The sequence below is a fragment of the Aptenodytes forsteri genome, unplaced genomic scaffold, assembly GCF_000699145.1.
Source record: "Aptenodytes forsteri isolate BGI_AS27 unplaced genomic scaffold, ASM69914v1 Scaffold259, whole genome shotgun sequence".
NCBI classification, from domain to species: domain Eukaryota; kingdom Metazoa; phylum Chordata; class Aves; order Sphenisciformes; family Spheniscidae; genus Aptenodytes; species Aptenodytes forsteri.
This window is the reverse complement of record NW_008795251.1, coordinates 753,763-759,140: the sequence shown is the minus strand read 5'-3', so window position 1 is coordinate 759,140 and position 5,378 is coordinate 753,763. Positions and strand designations below refer to the sequence as shown.

Below are 5,378 nucleotides of genomic sequence, written 5' to 3'. Positions count from 1 at the left end.
ACAGTAAGCGCAATATTTTACAAAAAAACCCGCAGTGAGTTCTAGCCCCCAGCAATGACCCTAAAAAACACCAAGTGCACCGTACTTGAGATTTTAACTTCTGTACTATCTCTGAAGTACTTGTACATCCATTTCTTCATCAATTTCAATGCACCTGTATCATTTACTTTTCCCCCCCAGATTATCACTCCACACCGTATCCTTATTTTCTTGATTTCTCCCCTACGTTTTTGTTTTTGGGTTTTTTTTCTGTTACTTTTGGTTTATACCTTCTGTATCTATGAGCAATCCCTATAATGTAAGACAAGAGTCACGATTTAGTCCCTGGAGAGTTAAAAATACTGAGAAATGAAAGACGTTGAAGGTTTATTATGTCAAAAAGTGTATAATCACTTTTCAGCATTTCACTTTTTCCAAACCATGTCATTTTTCTTTGTCTTTTATTACAGTATCTCAAAGGTTACACACACTGTATTTCTTTAGTTTGCTGCCACCCCTGTCTGCAAAGGTGTTCCCTGAGGGAAAATTTGCTCTCGTTTCACAAAAGCAGAAGCAAGTGCAAAACAGAAATCTGTGAGAGGTGTTCATTCAGCTCTACACGGGGATTTGCATGATTTGCCATGTGATAGTTCAGCAGAACTTTCTATGCTGTCTGTGGCACTGTTTATAAACTATGACTTGCTTTCTGGGATGATGTACTTTCCTTTAGAAAACAAGTAGTTCCTCAAAAAGTAAACAATATGTGGAAGAACTAGTAACAGCTCTGTGCAGTATCATTCATTGGCTACCCATGTAATTTGGAATAATCATTCAGTAAGAGTTGAAAGAATTGCTTTTTGCCACAAGAAAGCAATTCAGTCTTCTAAAAGGAATACTCTGGATTCACTGTTTTCATTGTGTACTGGTAAACCTAGTACTTCCGCACAGGATTTCATCGCGGTTTGAAACTGTACCGAGGAAAAGGCATCTCTTTGTGGCACTGGGGGAACCTTGGGGTTTTTACTCTGCAAATAGTTCAGTGAGGGTGTTCTCATTTTCGGTGACTGATGATAACTTCCATGGTGATTGTAACTTAGCCAGCTACCACAGACAGAAGCAGACAAGGAGTACTCATATCATCCCTCGTTGTGACTCAGTGCTCACATGAGGAGTACTGCCAACAGATTTCAGGCGAGGGTAACCTTGGGCAATCAGTACTTTGGAAAACAGTCAGGGATGAGCTGATCTGAAATCAGCTATGATCAGAAGAGAACGTGTGGTCATAGCTTTTCATACATTGCAGGTTTGCAGTGCTGAGCAGGTCCTGAGCCCTGTAAAACTGAGCCTTTGGTAGGTGCCAAGCGTGCCTAGTACTCTGAAGGGGTGTCTAGGTGTTCCTGTAATCAGATCCCGGTCCATACTAAGGGCCTTTTGCATTTTTCTGTTAGCACAAAAGGGACTGAAAGCAGCTTAAATGTTCAATGAATCGCCTGCCACAGCGGAGTTCTTGATCCAAAGTAAGCATACCAAGCTCCATGACCAACACATTTTCCTAAGCTAAAAGCACTGTGGCTTTAGCTTAGCTGTAGCCTGAATGCAGCTCAAGCACACAGGATGCATGCTGTGCTTAGGAAGACTGAGCCTGGATGTGAGTGCCAAACTCATTTGTTGCAACAGGCTGTTAGAGAAATACTGGCTTAGCCTTCTGCAACAGCTTCAGCGCTTGACCTTCTTCAGGCCCCTCCACGTACAAACCTTGGCCTGTGCTCCATCCCTGAGTGTCCTCATGGCCTCTGCCTGGAGATAGCCCCTGCCTGAGCCTCCCTCTACGGCCAACGTGCAAGTCAGCGATGCAGGCTGTGGGGGAAAGGACTCAAAAGCGCGCGTAACTGATAAGGCTTATGCACTCAAGGGAGAGGTCAGATTCCCTGGTATTTAATAGCTCCAGGAGTAAGACACTCAACTAGCATGCGAGGGACCCGGTTCAAACTCCTCTTCCTCTGATTTGGAGCAGCAATTAGGCCTCAAGACACTGTCCCCAGGAGACTTGCCCCAGCTTCCATGCCATAGGGCAGTTCTCCTAGGGTCTCTTACCAAAGCTCTTCCGGCTTGGAGAAAACGCTGTCTCTGTGCATTCAGTGGCCACACCTGCACATTTCTTACACGCACATTTTAAGGCTTTTAAAAAAGCTTCAAGATGTAATATTTTGAAAAATGACACACATTTATGAGGAAAATATACCTGTGCCAGTATCTAACGCGTTCTCAGGTGATTTGATTGTCATTATTCAAAAAATGGTGTTAGCCTGACTTTCTGTGCAATACCAAGGCAGTACTCCAACTATCCAGCCAGACTGAAACTACAAGTTGCAGAGCATGCTCTAAAGCATGGGAAACACACAGGAAGATGAAAATTCAAAGCAAAGAAAAATATATGGGCCATTAAAACTCAAGTACAGCTTTAATTTCAACTCAAGTCTAACATTAAAGTTTCTTTAGTCTCATTGTCATGACTGCACAAACGTCAGGATAAGTTGAACTGTTTTGACAGCAAAACAACCCAAACTAGAAAGCTTGCATGTGCATACAATTCATGTATTGTAAGAAACAGGCTTGTCTTTTCCTCTTTCCATACACGTGTGATGTCAGGAGCCATCTGGAAGCAGGAGCGGTGTCCATATGCCCTCTCCCCTGTCCCTTCCTACTTAGTTGTTCACAGAAACTGCTTCTTACTGAAAAATGTTTCCATAACTGCTGTTCTTCAAAAACTCCTAAGAGCCTTAGTATAAGGACTTGGGTTTTATTTTGTCTCATGAGAAGGGGTTGACTCACCTGACTAATGCAAAACCCCTAGAAGACATCTGTGAATTTTGGATGAAAAGGCATTTCCCTCCGGTCTAGAAGTAAGTTTACAGCTTAGACCTGCTTAGACCTGTCCCCACTCCTTGGCCCCTGCTGTTGATGAGCTTACTCTCTACTCCATGCTGCTGGCTTCTGCACATCTCCTTTCTTCCGTACATCTCCTTTCTTCTGTACATCGCTCCTCTATAGGGGTCACTGGGTCTCACCTCAGGGTTCTGCATGTCACGAGGTGGCAGGTCTCAGAAAGACAAGCAAGGCTAACCGCCGCCTTGTGAATCACTTGTTTACAGATGATTGCTACTTTAGCTGATAGAATAAAGGGAACGCCTGCCATAGCATGTAAGTGGTGTTGCAATAAATACCAATCAATTGCTCATTTTTATCAAATGCCTTCTGTACACCTCTGCTCTCTTCATACCGGACACCTTAGATAAAAAAAAATTAGCAACTGGTACGATTTTAAAATCTGAGGGTTACAAGGGGGCTCCAGGTACTTTCATTTTAGAATCACGTAACATCTCCATCCCTGTTTCTCCCTAATTCTTATCACTTGGACTATGCTGCGCGACCTTTTGCCTGGATCTTTCTTTTGCCTCCTTACGCTTTCACAGTTTCTAGCTATTTTAAATTGAATGTCATAAAAAAGCCCACCTCCCCAAATTCATTGTGCTGGGGAATAGGGCATCCTTAAGTTCTCTCCATAAACTTCTGTCTTGCAGATGGGATTTCTTTACCACAAAGACATCTGCTTTTGGGGGCTGAGATTTTACTGCCATACACTGGAACAAAACTGGTGTGGCACTGTACAGTGAAGAATAGGATCCTTTATCTTTTGCTTGTTCTTAACATAGATTGCATCACAGATACTAGGCAGATCCACCGCTTTTTCTTCTTCTTTTGCTTTCTGTTGTCATTTCCATTATTTAAATAGCTACATTTACACTGCTGATTGATTGCTTTAGACAAGTAGATGCAAGAATTTAGTAAAATGTAGAGAATACACACTAAATATCTGGTAAGTGACACATTCTCAGTAAACAGCTCTTATGCCATCACACCGTGTGTCCGTCTGTCATGGTTTAACCCCAGCCGGCAACTAAGCACCACGCAGCCGCTCGCTCACTCCCCCCGCGGTGGGATGGGGGAGAGAATCGGAAGGGTAAAAGTGAGAAAACTCGTGGATTCAGATAAAGACAGTTTAACAGGTAAAGCAAAAGCTGTGCGCGCCAGCAAAGCAAAACAAGGAATTCATTCACTACTTCCCATTGGCAGGCAGGTGTTCAGCCATCTCCAGGAAAGCAGGGCTCCATCATGTGTAACGGTTACTTGGGAAGACAAACGCCATCACTCCGAATGTCCCCCCTTTCCTTCTTCTTCCCCCAGTTTTATACGCTGAACATGACGTCATATGGTATGGAATATCCCTTTGGTCAGTTGGGGTCAGGTGTCCCGGCTGTGTCCCCTCCCAACTTCTTGTGCACCCCCAGCCTGCTTGCTGGTGGGGTGGTGTGAGAAGCAGAAAAGGCCTTGACCCTGTGTAAGCACTGCTCAGCAATAGCTAGAACATCCCTGTGTTATCAACACTGTTTTCAGCACAAATCCAAAACACAGCCCCATCCTGGCTACTCTGAAGAAAATTAACTCTACCCCAGCCAAAACCAGCACACTGTCCATTCTACCTGCCTTTAATAATGTTTGAAATCATTGGCTCATTCTAGCCAAGAGGAGCTAAAAGTCTCAAAGACTAAGTTTAGTGTAGATCAGAGGTATCCTTGTCCAAGTGTGCTCCATGCTATTACTCAAGACCATGTGCATGGGAGAGAAGCCCTAGGAAGGAATGAGTTTTAGGAAAGGCTTCACTTGGAGCTTGCAGTCAGGCATGAGAGACATTTGTAGGAAACCAGGCTACTCAGGCCTCTGGCAGGCAAGTACGGCAACTTAAAATGGGAGGGTTGAAGCTGTTGCTGCCTCTGGCTGTCCATCCTGGCCAAGGCAGGAACAATCGAAACTCTGATGAAACAGCATTTGAACCACCATGGTTTTCAGCCTGGTCTTTTGAGGTAACCTAGTGCTGACTGTGGTTTTGCGGTACCTGTAGCCTTTGTGAATAGGGTTTACCTGTTTGACTAAGTCTGTACCTACTTGCCAGGCTGCTGCTATTTTTGCTCTGGTGCCTTCAGAAACCGTCCCAGTTCAGGTTTAAAGCAGCACTAAAGTGGTCGGGGTAGCATTACATCCCGACCCCCCGGCAGGTCCATCCTCGCCACACTCCCGCCGGGGAGGAGGTGCTTTCTGCGCCACGCTGTGGCCCACCGAGCGGGGGAAGAGCTCTGGGTGCCACGGCTCAGCCCAGGCCGGGCGGCCCCAGCGCCTGGTGGGTTTGCGGGCAGGGGGCCACCCAGGCGTGGGGCATCGCCACGCCTTTCCCCCCGGGCCCACGGCGGGGACGAGGAATCAGCCCGAGGTACGTGAGAGGACACGCGTCCCGGGGGATGACAGGCCCGGGCCTTCCCTCTGCGCCTCCCCGCCCGTCCCGT

The 5,378-nt window shown here is 45.9% G+C and overlaps 1 protein-coding gene across 2 annotated transcripts in view; it reads left to right on the top strand.

Annotated features, from left to right (window-relative positions):
* Nucleotides 1-5,285: 5,285 nt before the first annotated feature.
* NAP1L1 (nucleosome assembly protein 1 like 1) overlaps nucleotides 5,286-5,378 on the top strand; it is a 34,888-nt gene continuing 34,795 nt past the window's right edge. For both annotated transcript variants that reach the window (XM_009278924.2, XM_009278923.2), the window contains exon 1: nucleotides 5,286-5,305. The gene's annotated coding sequence lies outside the window, so the exon portion shown is untranslated. The remainder of the gene's footprint in view (nucleotides 5,306-5,378) is intronic.